The sequence below is a fragment of the Kogia breviceps genome, chromosome 6 (genome assembly GCF_026419965.1).
Source record: "Kogia breviceps isolate mKogBre1 chromosome 6, mKogBre1 haplotype 1, whole genome shotgun sequence".
Classification (NCBI taxonomy): domain Eukaryota; kingdom Metazoa; phylum Chordata; class Mammalia; order Artiodactyla; family Physeteridae; genus Kogia; species Kogia breviceps.
The window spans coordinates 130,977,097-130,993,339 of NC_081315.1; the positions used below are offsets into that span (position 1 = coordinate 130,977,097).

The 16,243-nt window shown below is 35.9% G+C and overlaps 1 pseudogene; it reads right to left on the bottom strand.

Annotated features, from left to right (window-relative positions):
- Nucleotides 1–2,893: 2,893 nt before the first annotated feature.
- On the bottom strand, nucleotides 2,894–3,397 carry LOC131758219 (AKT-interacting protein-like; annotated as a pseudogene).
- Nucleotides 3,398–16,243: the final 12,846 nt, after the last annotated feature.

Below are 16,243 nucleotides of genomic sequence, written 5' to 3' on the forward strand. Positions count from 1 at the left end.
ATAGCTACTCTGGTTTTCTTTTAATTAGTGTTAAAAATGTTATACTTTCTCCATCCTTTAATTTTAACTTTTCTGAGGCTTTATATTTACAGTGGGTTTCCTATAGGCAACTTATGGTTTTATTCCCTCTGTCAATCTGTCTCTTAATTGGTGCATTTAGACCATTATCATTTAAATGATCATTGATATAGTTGGACTAATATCTCCCATATATGTAACTCTTTAATATTTCTTGTACTTATTGTTTCCATTTCCCTTTTTTTTCTGCTTTCTATAGCTTTCATTGAGCATTTTATATAATTTGAATTTTGTCTCCTCTCTTAGCATATCAATTATACAACTATAAAATTGTTTAATGGTTCCTTTAGAGCTTGAAATAAACATTTTAAATTAATCCAAGTCACTGTCAAGTAACACTGTACCACTTCATGTGTAACACAGGTTTCTTAGAGAGTATTCCTCATCTCTCTGTCCTTTCCTTATAACATTTCTGTCACTCATTTCACTTATCCAAATGCTATAATCACCCAGTACATTGTTATTATTCTTAACAGTTATATTTTATATCTATTAAAATATTTTATTTTTATTCATTTGTTCCTTCTCCAACCTTCTTCCTTATTTATGCAGATCTGAGTTTTCTGACTTACATCATTTCCTTTCTCTCCAATTCACTTCTTTTAATATTTCCTTCAGGACGGGTCTGCTGGGGATGAATTCTCTAAGTTTGTGTGTGTGTGTGTGTGTGTGTGTGTGTGTGTGTGTGTGTGTGTCTATGCACAACAGAGAGATAAACAGTCTTAATATCCTTTTGAAGGACATTCTTCTGAAGGGTAATTTCACTGGGTGTAGAATTCTAGGTGCTTTTTTTTCTTTCAATACTTTAAATATCTCACTCTACTCTTCTTGTTTGCATAATTTCTGATGTGAAGTCCACTGTAATTCTTATTTTTTTTTCCTCTATAGGTAAGGTGTTTCCCTTCCCTCCCTTTGACTTCTTCACAGATTTTTGTCTTTGTCTTTAGTCTCCTGTAGTGTAAATATGATATGTCCAGGTGTAGTCTTTATGAGTTTGTTTGTTTTGCATTTGTGTTATTCTCTGAGTTCCCTGGATCTGTAGTTTGGTGTTTGCTATTAATTTTGGAAACATTTTGTCCATTATTACTTAATATTTCTTCTGCTCCATATTCTCTTTCTTCTTGTTCTGGCAATCCTAATACATATATGTTACTTTTCGAAATTTCCCAAGTTCATGGAGTTTCTATTCTTTTTTTAAAAAAAATTCTCTTTACCCTTTGCATTCCATTTTGGGAAGTTTCTATTGGTCTACCTTCAAACTCACTGAATCCTGCCTCAGCTGTGTCTATACGGATGAGACATTTAAAGGCATTCTCTATTTCTGTTGCAGTGTTTTTAATACTTAGCATTTCCTTTTCATACTTTCTTGGAGTTTCCACCTGCCTGCTTACATTAGCTATCTATCCTTGGATATTGTCTTCTTTTTTCAATTGAAGCACTTATATAATTCACTGTTATTTTAACTTCTTTTTTTTAATAATTCCAAAATTTGTGTCATGTCCAAGTCTGGTACTGTTGCTTGCTTTGTCTCTTCAGATATTTTTTTTTTTTCTTGCCTTTTGGTATGCTTTGTAGTTTTTTGTTGAATGCCAGTGATGTTGTATTGGTGAATAAGTATTGAGGGAAATAGGCTTTTAGTGTGAGGATTTATGCTAATCTGAATACGAGTTGGGCCTATTTAATGTTTGCTGTAGCTCTTGGTGTCAGTGGCTACATATTCCTCTGGGGTCCTGATTTTTGTCCCTCTTCCTCATTGTGGGCTTCCCTCAGTACTCCCTCCTCAGGGTAGGTCTGCATCTTGCAGCTCTGTCAGCTGTATTACACTGTCATTTTCCTGCAATCCAGCGTGTGGGGCAGAAGACCAATACTGTCATCTTATGATTCAATCTCAGTCTTTTAGTGTGTGTGAAACTCTGAGCTAAAACACTGACTGGTATTTCCACAGTAAGTGTTTAGCTTCCCTCCACCCTCTAGGCTAGGCAGGAAGGCGAGAGTGATACGGGTCAGGCAGCATTCCCTTCTGCTGCCTGGGATAAGGCTATGGGTAAAATTTTTCCCCTTGAAAAGTAGGCCTTTATTAGGGAGAATCCTCTGGACATATTACATAATGATTACTCATATTCCCTCCTCTAGGCAGAATCACAAGGTTAGAGAATTTGCATGTGCACTAGGAAAATCCAGGGGGGTGCTCCTGGAGCTAAAATCTGTGAAGGTATGGGGGTCGTCCAAGACCAAAGCCCCCATGGGCTTCTCCCTCTCATGCTAGTCCACACTCAGCCTCCAGCAATTCATCAAAATCATTGTTTCAGTGTCCCTACCAGTTTATGGCTCCAACAGCTTCTGCTCCAGGTCAGCAGATCTCACCTGTGACTCTGAATTTGCTTGTCTCTATGGATTTCAGGGTAACACGTTTCCTTATAATTTCAGGTCTCTGATGACTCCAAGAAAATTCACTGATTTTCTGTTTCTTCTTCCTCTTCTTGCAAGCAGAGGAATGACAGTTTACAAGTTCTTTGCATATTGGAGTTTAAACATTGGAATTCTGTAACCTGAAGACTTTTATCGTTGTGTTCATCAAGTTTCTTTTTATGAGATAGCATCTTCTCTATGAGTTCATCAAATACAGATGGATTTCATCGAGAAAAACTAATTACATAGGGTCTTCTAATTTATGTTTATCAAACAAACACACAGTGTATACTCTAATGCTGTTGAGCATTTTTTTTTTCATAAAGCTAACTATCATTTTATACAGTACTGCAGCCTTTGGTTTTAGAAGGCTTGCTGTTTCAACTCTCCATAGATACATAAATACTTAACAACTATGCTTATGGTTCCACCTGCATTTTGCAAATGCTCTCTGAATATCTAGTTGACCTAAGTTGGGATCAGCTAGTGGGTGGAAGATAGAAATATCAACCCCCCCTATGGACAGTCACCATCTGGAGAATTATCAGAGATGATCACTATAGACTTAAATGTGTCATCTTGATAAAGTCACTGCCATATGAATGCTACTCTGAACCACATTAATGAAGAGCTATAAGATGGCTACTCATAGACACCAAGTAACTTCTCCTTTACAACCAAGAAGAGAATACTTCAAGAAGAGAATATTCCAGAGAGAAGGGTCTGTAAGAAACATGGATACCATTTGTTTACTGCTGGGGCAGGAGATACAGTCTTAGTTAAGAGGAAAGCAATTTGAGATTAGAAGGCAGCTGTATTTTCGAGCTGTGCATGGTGTTCTGGTTTGTAGGTCCCCTGTGAAAATATTCTCTTGACCACCAGATCTTTTGCACCCAGTGCTTGTAGACATGCTGCAGAAAATGGTTCATAACATGCATTTCAAACAAAGAAATGAAATGATCTGTGTCACCAATTTAATTCATTCTTGGCAAACATTTTCTAGTTGACCTGTGACGCCCTTCATCTTGATGACTTCAATACAGTGCTCTCTGCACTTGACTCTCTCAGCCCAACAGCTTATATGGCCACAGTGCAAGCCTGTCGCTGCCCACTCCCCTACCCACCATTCCATCCAATATGAATTATTTTTAACTAAGAAAGTTATTAAGAAGAATGGCCCGGATCAGGAGAGGTGCATATTTGAATTCATCAACAGATACACAGCAGGATGCTGTAATTAAGGCTTCACTTGGGAGCCTAAACTCTGTGTTGTAATCTTGAAATCAATATCAGTTCTACCGCCCATTTTCTAGTCTGAAATAATAATAGTTATAAATATCAATACACTGTGAACTCTAAAGTGCTATGCAAACCCAACATATGATCTCCTTCCAGTGCTATAATACTTAAAAATTACAATAGAGTTCTTTTTCCTCAAATGTTTTAATTAGAAAAAAAATATTTTTCATAATATAAGGGCAGCAAGAAGGATTTTAATGAATTTAAACCATGAAATATAGCCACTACTTTGTAATTTGTGTTCTCATGTAGTGTGGTCAGCAGACTCTAAGGTGGCCCCCATCATCATGCTCCTGGTATTCAAGCCTTGTCTGATACCCTCCCCTAAAGTGTAGGTGGGACTTATGAATTGCTTCTAACCAACAGAATATGCCAAAGGTGACATGATGTACTAGATTATGTGTATATATTTCAAAAGATTGTAACTCATCTTGCTAAGAGACTCTTTCTTTTGCGGGATTTGAAGATGCAAGCTGCCATGTTGTGAGCTGCCATGTGGAGAACAGCATGTGGCAAGGAGCCGAGGGTAGGCTCCATCTGAGAGCAAGCAGGAAACTGAGGTCCTCAGTCTGGCAAACTGAAAGGAACTGAATTCTGCCAATAACACTGTGAGTTAGGAAGCTGATTCCTCCCCAGCTGAGCCTCCGATGGACATCACTTGGCCAACACCTTGATTGCAACTTTGAAAGACCCTGAAATGGAGGACTCAGCTAAACTGTGCCCAGACTCCTGACCCAGAAAAACTCTGAGGAAATACATGTGTGCTGTTTTAAGCCACTAAGTTTATAGTATCATTGTTAAGCAGCACTAGATAACTAATACACTGAGTTTTACCATGTTCTTTTTAAAGACTGAACATAACTCCTGTAATTGATTTTATTCATTTGCTCTAAATGAGCACTCCTGTTGAATTTTGCCTCATGAATAGGAAAAATAGCTAACATTTATTGAACTCTTCCTTGCACTTAGTACTTTACAGACATTATCTCATTGATTCTATTTTCAATATTTTCCAGCATGGAAGATACAGCTCTCTATCATCATTCATTAAAACAATCAATCAATCTGAAAATCACAATGTACCTCCAGGACAGATAGAAAAGAAAGCACTTAATTCTAAGAGGTATCTGGTGGACTGTAAGGATTAGAACTCACTGAGAACAAAACTGAACTATTAATAATACAGAACATTGCAAACAAGCAAAATTATCTCAAACTTTGCCAAAATTACTAAAGAAATAAACAATTGGCAATGAATTGGTATGGCATTTAGATCATCTTATTCAATCTTCTTAATAGCATCAATTCAATGTCTTGAGTTATGAAATTATATGATAAATGCAATCATCAAAAAGGGCTGAAAAACAGAGACAAATTTACCATTTGCAAGCAGTAGTCTTCAATGAGGCAGTAATCATAATGCACCTTTCAACAGGCAAAGATGAAACACAAGTTATCAAAGCAAAGATGCTTTGATTTCAAATTTAGATTTCAATTTAGATTCAAATTTCAGATTTCAAATCATAGTATTTCTTTAAAAGAAAATCCTTTAAAAAAGAAAAAACATGTCACAGACCCACAGGGGATCAGAAAGAGTTTGGACTATCGCTCTAACATGATTGATGTAAAATTCTTACTATGAATCTCCTGCCTCAAAAGCAACAAAACAGTTTTTTATAAAATACGGTTCAAATTCAATATATAGATTCCCCAAAAAACCTAGTGATAGGACTATAGAGTAGTATTTTGGTTGCAGTATAGTAATTCAGGACATATGTGGTTTTGCCAAAAGTATTAACATGACAATGGAATTTCTTTAAACGTATTTTTAAAAATTTGGAGCCAACAAAACTTGTAGATTTTCTGAAATATTTATCTGTGTGTTGCTATTACTACTTATATAGGCTCTGTTTCAACTTTATATGGGTTATTGTTTCCTTTGAACTAAATTTTTGAACAAATTGTTCTGTCTGAATCTACTCCATTGAACTTATTCAAATTCATTTAAAAATAAACACACTATTAGTATTGTCTTTCACACAACCATATTATAATATTTGACTTTACCCATAAATATTTCTATATATTTATTTTATATTATTTTTATTTTTTGTTCCAAGGTTTTTAGAAATTTATGATAATTCTTAAAATTCTATACATATAACTATGCAATGCTGTTTTGAAATGAATAAAACTTTCTCTTCCATGAAAATTAAAATTATATTTTCAATTTTCCCTCAGTATAGGTATGATTAACAGTATTTAACTTTTATCTAGAACTTTTTCTAATTAAATTGAGGTATGTCTCTTGCTCTGATAGATGATAATCAACTTACAGTTACCATGTGAGCTGATTTCTCTCATTTTACAAATGGAGAAGTCAATTGTGGAATGCTGAAACGACTTATAGTTGACCCTGTAGAGAGGAAGAAGCAGAATCAGTAGGATTGGATCCAGTGATTGTCAGATTCTAAAACTGATCTTTCTTTAAGAGCAAAATTAAGAGTCTTAACCCCAATAATATCCTATCTGTGATTGTGTTATTTTAGCTGAACATTGTTTTGTAAATATTAAACTGTCACTTTTGTTTGTTCTTTCAGAAACCTCTCCTCGGTATAACCATACAAAGTATTTTTTTTTTTTTTTTTTTTTTTTTTTGTGGTACGCGGGCTCTCACTGTTGTGGAGCACAGGCTCCGGACGCGCAGGCTCAGCGGCCATGGCCCACGGGCCCAGCCGCTCCGCAGCATGTGGGATCCTCCCAGACCAGGGCACGAACCCGTGTCCCCTGCATCGGCAGGCGGACTCTCAGCCACTGCGCCACCAGGGAAGCCCCATACAAAGTATTTGAACTGAAAAGTAGTTCATTTTTCTATGCTTTGCTTGTTTCTTTTGTGTTTACTATTTCCTTGCGTCTTGTTATAAGTTCATGAGTAGGGTGGAAAGGAAGGGGTTAATATGTCTGCCACTCTGAAATTACTACCCACAACCGAAATCACAGCTTAGTTTCTCTCAAAACACATGTTTGCCATTTTTAATCACAGACTCAGTGATTAAGAATGGAATGAAAAAGAGGCATGACCAAGGAACAATTCAAATAAACAAAGATTAAGATGTTGTGATATGTTTATAAAGACTAGAGACATCTGGAATATTCCAACTAAATAGTACAGATAATGCACTCTTTCTTTTAATAAGGGCTTTGAGTACCATAAAATGTCAAAATGCTTAAGTACTACTGAGATCCTCTGTTATTTTTCCTTTGTCTTCTAGTATATGCCAAGTCCTGAGGTTTTTCTTTATTCCAATTATATTGTGCACACTACTTCTGACTCATTTTAGATTTTAATCTTCTTTAATTAAGGAGACCCTATACTGTGTTCAAACAGTACCATGTTAATTAAATCTCCATCAATTATGCTTTTCATATGTGTCTATTCACTTAGAACACTCTCTATCCAAAAGGAAGATATGTGATGTTAAAGAGGAGGTAAACATTCTGATTCTAACCATAGAATTTCTCCTTTACTTGAAAGAGAAATGAAAGTGGAATAATTTTTATCACTTGTGATTGTATTAGTCAACATCCAGTTGCAGGAACTGTTAGGCAGTCCAGCTGTTTCAAGAAGAACATTTAGGGAATTGGGTGCTTTTAGAATTGTTGGGGGCATGGTGATAGAAAAAGAAAAGCCCCACTGTGGGCACTGTGACTTCTGCCACAATCAGCAAGGCAGAAAAACAGGAGGTCACCATTGGAATAATTAACTTCACCAACACCCCATAGTAGCTGTGATTCAGGGGTTCGGAATTTGTGGCAACAGCAAATGATACAATTGTTGGTTCTCTACACACATAGACTGGACACTTGCACACCACTGTGGAACTGCATCCACGACTGTGCTGGCTGGCAGAGAAAGGGCTAAAGTAAAATGAAGATGGCCTCTGCCCATGTTTGCCTAACAAATTCCAAGTGCTTGCATTTAAATAGAGGACCATTGCATAAAGAACCCTGGATGAGAGGGTGTCTAAAGAAAAGCCTCTAGAAATGCACACTAGAAGTAGGCTGGAAGCTTTGAATGGAAGGTGAATGTCAAGCCACAACACTCACTATAGTGTTTTGATTTTTTTTTTTAATGTCTCATGTTTTTTACTCTTTTCAATACCCTCTTCTGAGTCCCCTGGAATCATCTGTGAGTACCACCCTTTACCACATTTTAGAAAACAATGTTTTAGACTGTAGAGTTTGAAACACTTATTACTGCTTTTAAAAATTATATATATTTTAAAAATTTTAGGCATCCTATCTGGGATGAAACTGAGCAGACTTCTGTTGAACACTTTCTGAATTTCAGACATGATGCTAGATTCAGAGAAAAGAAAATTATTTATCTGCCCTGCTCCAGTGGCATTATGCCAGTTGATACAACATAATTAGGACAAAGAAGTAGAGGAAGAGCAGAAAAAGGAAACTGGAATTAAAGTTTTATGAATAGTCTCTGGATAAAGGAAAGAATTACAAATTTAAAACAAAGGTAGGTGTTTATAAAGGAGAACAAATTGATTAACAATATCAGCAACAACCAAAAAAATAGATCTGAGACCCCAATTGATTAAATTGACATCAAACATGAATAATTTCTTTTAAAAGAAGGAAAACAAATAGCTAATATATGAAAAATATAATATAAATATATGTTGAAAGAAGACACCTTTTTAATCCCCCGTAAATAGACCAGGATTTAAGACATGTTATATTCAAATGTATTTGTTTCTTTGTTTTGCTGGGAGGAGAATTCTGATATACTTTGGTTTCAATTATAAACTGATACATTATTTATGCAAGGTGACTTGGCAATAAGTAATAAAGGTCCTTAAAAGTTTAAATTCTTTAAAAAATTTGTGCAATTTGACTAAACATGGCAGAAGCTGTATCTGTATTATTCAGTATTGTCTTCCCTCTGTAGCTTTTAAAGTACCTGACACAGTTACTTTTCTATAAACTTTGTTTGGAGGAGTGAGGGATAATTACAAAGCATGCATTTAACGGCAAAATAAGCTGGAAATATCCTGAAGGTCAACACTGAAGGAACAATTAATAATTTTTGGCCTATTCATATTACAAATAGTACCCATCCAATAAAACAATATTTACAACAAATTATTACAATAGCAAGGAAATGCTCATTAGGCAATAACACAAAATAAAGTTACCTTATAGTAATCTATATTTCATCATCTCAAATAAGTTAAAATAGTAAAAAGATAGCTGTGGGTCAAGATTATTTGTTTTCGACTCCCTTTTGCAAGAGCACCAGAATCACAACTAACTGCTGAACAATCATTGACAGGAAGACACTGGAACTCACCAAAAATATACCTCACATCCAAAGACAAAGGAGAAGCCACAATGAGATGGTAGGAGGGGCACAATCACAATAAAATCAAATCCCATAACTGCTGGGTGAGTGACTCACAAACTGGAGAGCACTTATACCACAGAAGTCCACCCACTGGAGTGAAGGTTCTGAGCCCCACGTCAGGCTTCCCAACCTGGGAGACTGGCAACAGGAGGAGGAATTCCTAGAGAATCAGACTTTGAAGCCTAGTGGGAATTGATTGCAGGACTTCGACAGGACTGGAGGACACAGAGACTCCAGTCTTGGAGGGCACACACAAAGTGGTGTGTGCATCAGGACCCATGAGAAGGAGCAGTGACCCCTTAGGAGACTGAACCAGACCTACCTGCTAGTGTTGGAGGGTCTCCTGCAGAGGCGGAGGGTGGCTGTGGCTCACTGTGAGGACAAGAACATCGGTAGCAGAAGTTCTGGGAAGTACTCCTAGGCATGAGTGCTCCCAGAATCTGCCATTAGCCCCCCACCAAAGAGCACGGGTAAGCTCCAGTGTTGGATTGCCTCAGGCCAAACAACCAAGAGGGAGGGAATCCAGCCACACCTATCAGCAGTCAAGAAGATTAAAGTTTTACTGAGCTCTGCCCACAAGAGCAACACCCAGCTCTACCCACCACAAGTCCCTCCCATCAGGAAACTTGCACAAGCCTCTTAGATAGCCTCATCCACCAGAGGGCAGACAGCAGAAGCAAGAAGAACTGCAGCCTGTGGAACAAAAACCATATTCACAGATAGACAGATGAAAAGGCAGAGGGCTATGCACCAGATGAAGGAACAAGATAAAACCCCAGAAAAACAACTAGAAGTGGAGACAGGCAACCTTCCAGAAAAAGAATTCACAATAATGATAGTGAAGATGATCCAGGACCTTGGAAAAAGAATGGAGGCAAAGATAGAGAAGATGCAAGAAATGTTTAACAAAGACCTAGAAGAATTAAAGAACAAACACCTAGAAGAATTAAAGAACAAACACAGAGATGAACAGTACAATAACTGAAATGAAAAATACACTAGAAGGAATCAATAGCAGAATAACTGAGGCAGAAGAACGGATAAGTGACCTGTAAGACAGAATGGTGTAATTCCCTGTCATAGAACAGAATAAAGAAAAAAGAATGAAAAGAAATGAAGACAGCTTAAGAGACCTCTGGGACAACATTAAATGCAACAACATTCACATTATAGGGGTCCCAGAGGGAGAAGAGAGAGAGGAAGGACCTGAGAAAATATTTGAAGAGATTATAGTCGAAAAATTCCCTAACATGGTAAAGGAAAAAGCCACCCAAGGCCAGCAAGCACAGAGTCGCAGGTGGGATAAACCCAAGGAGAAACACGCTGAGACACATAGTAATCAAATTAACAAAAATTAAAGACAATGAAAAATTATTGAAAGTAACAAGGGAAAAATGACAAATAATAATACAAAATGACAAATAATATACAACATAAGGTTAACAACTGATTTCTCAGCAGAAACTGTACAAGCCAGAAGGGAGTGGCATGATATACTTAAAGTGATGAAAGAGAAGAACCTACAACCAAGATTACTCTACCTGGCAAGGATCTCATTCAGATTCGACAGAGAAATCAAAAGCTTTACAGACAAGCAAAAGCTAAGAGAATTCAGCACCACCACAACAGCTCTACAACAAATGCTAAAGGAACTTCTCTAAGTGGGAAACATAAGAGAAGAAAAGGACCTACAAAAACAAACATATAACAATTAAGAAAATGGTAATAGGAAAATACATATCTATAATTACCTTAAACATGAATGGATTAAATGCTCCAACCAAAAGACACAGGCTCACTGAATGGATACAAAACCAAGACCCATATATATGCTGTCTACAAGAGACCCACTTGAGACCTAGGGACACATACAGACTGACAGTGAGGGTATGGAAAAAGATATCCCATGCAAATGGAAATCAAAAGAAAGCTGGAGTAGCAATTTTCATATCAGACAAAATAGACTTTAAAACAACGAATGTTACAAAGACAAGGAAGGACACTACATAATGATCAAGGGATCAATCCAAGAAGAAGATATAACAATTATAAATATATATGCACCCAACGTAGGAGCACTTCAATACATAAGGCAACTGCTACAGCTATAAAAGAGGAAATCGACAGTGACACAATAATAGTGGGGGACTTTAACACCTCACTTGCACCAATGGACAGATCAACCAAACAGAAAATTCATAAGGAAACACAAGTTTTAAATGACACAATAGATCAGATAGATTTAATTGATATTCATAGGACATTTCATCCAAAAACAACAGATTACACTTCTCAAGTGCGTATGGAACATTCTCCAGGATAGATCACATCTTGGGTCATAATCAAGCCTCAGTAAATTTAAGAAAATTGAAATCATATTAAGCATCTTTTCTGACCACAATAGTATGAGATTAGAAATAAATTACAGGGAAAAAAACGTAAGAAACACAAACACATGGAGACTAAAGAATACATTACTAAATAACCAGAGATCACTGAAGAAATCAAAGAGGAACTCAAAAAATACCTAGAGACAAATGACAATGAAATCACGACAATCCAAAACCTACAGGATGGAGCAAAAGCAGTTCTAAAAGGAAAGTTTATAGCAATACAATCCTACCTCAAGAAAAAAGAAAAATCTCCAATAAACAATCTAACCTTACATCTAAAGGAACTAGAGAAAGAAGAACAAACAACACCCAAAGTTAGTAGAAGGAAAGAAATCATAAAGATCAAAGCAGAAATAAATGAAATAGAAACTAAGAAAATAATAGCAAAGATCAATAAAATGAAAAGCTGGTTCTTTGAGAAGATAAACAAAATTGATAAAAAATTAGACTCATCAAGAAAAAGAGGGAGAGAACTCAAATCAATAAAATTAGAAATCAAAAAGGAGAAGTTACAACAGACACCACAGAAATACAAAGCATCATAAGAGACTACTACAAGCAACTCTATGCCAATAAAATGGACAACCTGGAAGAAATGGACAAATTCTTAGAAAGGTATAACTTTCCAAGACTGAACCAGGAAGAAATAGAAAATATGAACAGACCAATCAAAGTAATGAAATTGAAACTGTGATTAAAAATCTTCCAACAAAGTCCAGCACCAGATATCATCACAGGTGACTTCTATCAAACATTTAGAGAAGAGCTAACACCGATCCTTCTCAAACTCTTCCAAAAAATTGCAGAGGAAGGAGCACTCCCAAACTCATTCTATGAGGCCACCAACACCCTGATACCAAAACCAGACAAAGATACTACAAAAAAAGAAAATTACAGACCAATATCACTAATGAATATAGATTCAAAAATCCTCAACAAAATACTAGAAAACAGAATCCAACAACACATTAAAAGGATCATACACCATGGTCAAGTAGGATTTATCTCAGGGATGCAAGGATTCTTCAATATATGCAAATCAATCAGTGTGATACACCATATTAACAAGTTGAAGAATAAAAACCATATGATCATCTCAATAGATGCAGAAAAAGTTTTGACAAAATTCAACACACATTTATGATAAAAACTCTCTAGAAAGTTGGCATAGAGGGAACCTACCTCAACAAAATAAAGGCCACATATGACAAACCCACAGCAAACATCATTGTCAATGGTGAAAAACTGAAAGCCTTTCCTCTAAAATCAGGAACAAGACAAGGATGTCCACTCTCACCACCATTATTCAACATAGTTTTGGAAGTCCTAGCCACGGCAATCAGAGAAAAAGAAATAAAGGGAATACAAATTGGAAAAGAAGAAGTAAAACTGTCACTGTTTGCAGATGACATGATACTATACATAGAGAATCCTAAACATGCCACCAGAAAACTACTAGAACTAATCAATGAATTTGGTGAAGTTGCAGGATACAAAATTAATGCACAGAAATCACTTGTATTCCTATACACTAATGGTGAAAAATCTGAAAGAGAAATTAAGGAAACGTTCCCATTTACCATTTCAACAAAAAGAATAAAATACCTAGGAATAAATCTACCTAGGGAGACAAAAGACCTGTATGCAGAAAACTATAAGACACTGATGAAAGAAATTAAAAATGATACAAACAGATGGAGAGAATCAACACTGTGAAAATGACTATACTACCCAAAGCAATCTACAGATTCAATGCAATCCCTATCAAATTACCAATGGCATTTTTTACAGAACTAGAACAAAAAATCTTAAAATTTGTATGGAGACACAAAAGACCACGAATAGCCAAAGCAATCTTGAGCGAAAAAAACGGAGCTGGAGGAATCAGACTCCCTGACTTCAGACTATACTACAAAGCTACAGTAATCAAGACAATACGGTACTGGCACAAAAACAGAAATATAGATCAATGGAACAGGATAGAAAGCCCAGAGATAAACCCATTCACCTATGGTCAACTAATCTATGACAAAGTAGGCAAGGCCATACAACGGAGAAAAGATAACCTCTTCAGTAAGTGGTGCTGGGAAAATTGGACAGCTACCTGTAAAAGAAGGAATTTAGAACACTCCCTAACACCATACACAAAAATAAACTCAAAATGGATTAGAGACCTAAATGTAAGCCTGCACACTATAAAACTCTTGGAGGAAAACATAGGAAGAACCCTCTTTGACATAAATCACAGCAAATCTTTTTTGATCCACCTCATAGAGTAATGGAAATAAAAACAAAAATAAACAAATGGGACCTAATGAAACTCAAAACCTCTTTCAAAGCAAAGGAAACTACAACCAAGACAAAAAGACAACCCTCAGAATGGGAGAAAATGTTTGCAAATGAATCAACGCACAAAGGATTAACCTCCAAAATATATAAACAGCTCATGCAGCTCAATATTAAAAAACCAAACAACCCAATCCAAAAATGGGCAGAAGACCTAAATAGACATTTCTCAAAGAAGACATACAGATGGCCAAGAAGCACATGAAAAACTGTTCAACATCATTAATTATTAGAGAAATTCAAATCAAAACTACAATGAGGTATCACTTCACACCAGTTAGAATTGGCATCATCAGAAAATCTACAAACAACAAATGCTGGAGAGGGTGTGGAGAAAAGGGAACACTTGCACTGTTGGTGGGAATGTAAATTGATACAGCCACTATGGAGAACAGTATGGAGGTTCCTTAAAAAACTAAAAATAGAATTATCATATGACCCAACAATCCCACTACTGAGCATATACCCAGAGAAAACCATATTTCAAAGAGACACATGCACCCCAATGTTCATTGTACCACTATTTACAATAGCCAGGTCACGGAAGCAACCTAAATGCCCACTAACAGAGGAATGGATAAAGAAGTTGTGGTACATATATACAATGGAATATCACTCAGCCATTAAAAAGGAATGAAATTGGGTCATTTGTAGAGATGTGGATGGATCTAGAGACTGTCATACAGAGTGAAGTAAGTCAGAAAGAGAAAAACAAATATCATATATTAACACATATATGTGGTACCTAGAAAAATGGTACAGATGAATCAGTTTGCAGGGTACAAATAGAGACACAGATGTAGAGAACAAATGTATGGACACTATGTGGGGAAAGTGGCAGTGGGGTGGTGGTGGTGATGTGATGAATTGGGAGATTGAGATTGACATATATACACTAATATGTATAAAGTGGATAACTAATAAGAACCTGCTGTATAAAAATATAAATTATATAAAATTCAAAAATGCAAAAAAAAATTATTTGTTTTCTTAGAATCAACTCTTATAGCAGGACTCTCCTAATTCTCCATACACCTATTGTTGATGGAAGTTACAGTTCAAATTGTTCTGTATTTTCAAATGTTTTCACATGTTAAAAGTCTAGTAAACCTAGAGTGAATATCATATCATTTTAATTATCTCTTCTCCATATAAATATATATATATTAGAGGTATCTATTTTCTTAATTCTCTTTATATTCTAGCATGAAATTCAACATCAGAGTATCTTAATGTTAATGCAGCCATTAACTATTACCCATGTTAATATATTTTTGTTTGAGATAAATTGTATACCTATACCTAATAAAGATTAAAATATAACCAACCCATGATATGTATATTTCAACAAAAGAGTAGCTTGTCACAAACAGTTGTTGGACCGAGCAGTTTCTCCAAATTATGATAGGCAATTACTAGTTTGTGGCAAATGCCACAGTATTCAGAAACCTACTCTCACATTTAGTGTAAGCAATTTCCATTCCAGTGGGTTTGCTCACATATTCACATGTAGTATATTATGAAGGATTTTAAAGCTAACCCTTCATTTTGTTTCTCCCATAAGTGTGATGTTAAAAAATAAGATTTTAGTTTCCATGATGTAGTTTCAGATTTATTTACATACACTGGTGTTCCACAATCTTTGGAAATTGAACACTGGCCAGAAAAAGATGGGCAAACATATATATTGTATAATTTTATATATATATATATAAATTATAAAAAGGGGATATAGAAAATGGAAGGAGAAAGCTAAGCACCAAGTAATAAGGGCCAGAAAATTTTTATAGAGACTAGAAAAGATAAGTGTTTATCAAAAAATAGTTTTTGCCTCTACTGTATGTTGCCTTGAGGCTATTATTGCCTGCTTCACTGCAGAAACTGGCAGCAGTAGCCAAGACATCAGTGTTCACATGAAATAAATGCATTCTGAAGAGTTGCCCTTAGGTATTGAATATCCCATCTTACTCTCTAAAAATCCCTAAGAACATGGGTTACAATTTAGGGGGATTGTCACCTCCCAATCATACTATACCTCAAAGTCTAAAGTTTAAGATTACAAAAGGTCAGTAAAAAGAAAAGAAATGCAGTGTTTGTAAAGCAGACAGAAATTTTGAATCGTATTCAAAATACTGACTCTATATATGTGTACATATATATGTAAAAGAAAGATTACAAATGGGAATGATCAGCAATGGTCATCTGGTGGAGTTTTCAGCACAAAGCTTATCTCCTATGCTCTAAAACAGTGGTCAGCAAGTGACAGCCTGAAGGCCAAATTGGGCCTGATTTCTGTTTT